The 2,011-nt window shown below is 42.9% G+C and overlaps 1 pseudogene; it reads left to right on the forward strand.

The window, feature by feature from the left end:
- The first annotated feature begins 998 nt into the window (after window positions 1-998).
- LOC119827156 lies at window positions 999-1,389 on the forward strand (annotated as a pseudogene).
- Window positions 1,390-2,011: the final 622 nt, after the last annotated feature.

A 2,011-nucleotide genomic window follows, 5' to 3' on the forward strand; every position in this document is an offset into this window, starting at 1 on the left:
AACAAATATCATCAAGAGGGTACATCTAGAAAATATGTTCAGACTTATTTTTAATTATGTGTATATGTGTACTTGTGCACATAAGGAAAGGTGTTCTTGGCGGCCAAAAGTATCATATCCCCTGGAGCTGGTGTTGCAGTTGTGAACCACCGGTGTGGTGTGCTAAGAACCAGACACAGATCCTGTAGCATGAGCTTTGTGTGCTCTTAACTGCTGAGCCATCTCTTAAACCCATAGAATACATTTTTAAACACTGTATATTAAGCCGGTGTGGTGACACAAGCCTATAATTGCTGTATTTGTCAGGTGGGAGCACAAGGGTCAAGTTCAAGGTCATCTTCAACTACATGGTGAGTCTGAGACCAACCTGGGCTCCATGAAAGTCTGTCTGATGTGGGATTTCCCTCTGTATGCTGTGAATATGTTTTATTACCATTGGTTAATAAAGATGTGGCTCTGTCCTATGGCAGGGCAGAATATAGGTAGGCAGGAAAACTAAACTGAGTGAAGGGAGAAAGAAGGCAGAGTCAGGCAGATGCCATGTAGTTGCCGAAGGAGAAAGACACCAGAACCTAAGTCACAGCCTCGTGGTGATACACAGATTAAGAGAAATGGGTTAATTAAAGATGAAAGAGCTAGCTAGAAATATGCCTGAGTCATCAGCCAAGCAGCATTGTAATTAATATAGTTCCTGTGTGATTATTTAGGTCTGGGCAGCCGGGAAACAAGCACACGGTCTCCACTTACATCTGTCTCAAAATCTAAAAAAATTAGGGGCTGAAGAAATGGCTCAGCAGTTAAGCACACTGGCTTTTTTTCCAGAGGATCCAGGTTTGGTTCTCAGCACCCACATGACAATTCAGAACCATCTATAACTCTAGTCCCACAGGATCCAATTCCCCTTTTTGGTCTCCTTGGGCACTGTACACACATGGTGTACCGACAAACATGCAGGCAAAAAGCATACACACATTAAAAAAAATAAATGTAGAAGACCCATGGCCACCTTCAAGGTGGTGAGGGTGTCCAGCTTCAAGGAGTTCAATCAGGCTATGAAGTAGCACCATGAAGTTCCAAGGATGCTGAGGGGAAAGGGTGGTATCCAGACTCTATGAGAGCTGAGCCAGTCCTTGGGGAGGAGCTGAAGCATGTTATTGAAGACTGCTCATCTCCTGTCAAGTGGGAGACAGATGTTATCGGAAAGACCCTAATAACTTCAGACAAACACCGAAGTCTACTTCAGTGCCTCCACTGCTTAAATATAGACCACCTCAAAAACTTGTGGAATCTGCATCTCTTCAGGCCAACTTCCTGGGGATGATTTTCTTGGAAGATTATGTTGTGATGATGGCAATTTGTGTCTTGATTTCTTGGTTTGCTCTGGTATAAAAGTAGCCACATGCTTGGCTTGAATTCATATTAATAGTGAGTAAATGATTATGTTAAAATCAGTGTATGTCTAAACAATGCAGAATTAAAAGTCAATAAATGAATGAATGAACAATAATAATTTTTTAATAAAAAGACTAAAGCAGAATAGCTGCCAAAAGTTGGAGTTTGGAGACTGGGTCGGGTTGTGGTAGTGTTTACTTGGCACGAGGCACGTACAGGATACTGTGATAAAGATGATGAACTCTGGCTAGAGAGATGGCTCAGAGGTTCAGAATGCTGGCTGCTCTTCCACAGGTCCTGAGTTCAATTCCCAGCAACCACATGGTGGCTCACAACCATCTGTAATGAGGTCTGGTGCCCTCTTCTGGCATGCAGGAATAACATTGTACACATAATGAATAAATCAATCTTTAAAAAAAAAAGATGATGAACTCTTTGGCAACAAAGCTGCCATCATCATCAGGAGGAACCTTTAGAGAAAAAATGAAGCCTGACCAAAGGAAGCAAACATCCTCAAAGGACCCAAGGCGCTCTACGGGGACCCTGGCTTAACTAACCTGTCATCCCATGGGGTCTACCAGGGAGATTAAACGCAGGCACATACCACACTTGCTTCCAC

This window comes from Arvicola amphibius, chromosome 12 (genome assembly GCF_903992535.2).
Source record: "Arvicola amphibius chromosome 12, mArvAmp1.2, whole genome shotgun sequence".
NCBI lineage: Eukaryota > Metazoa > Chordata > Mammalia > Rodentia > Cricetidae > Arvicola > Arvicola amphibius.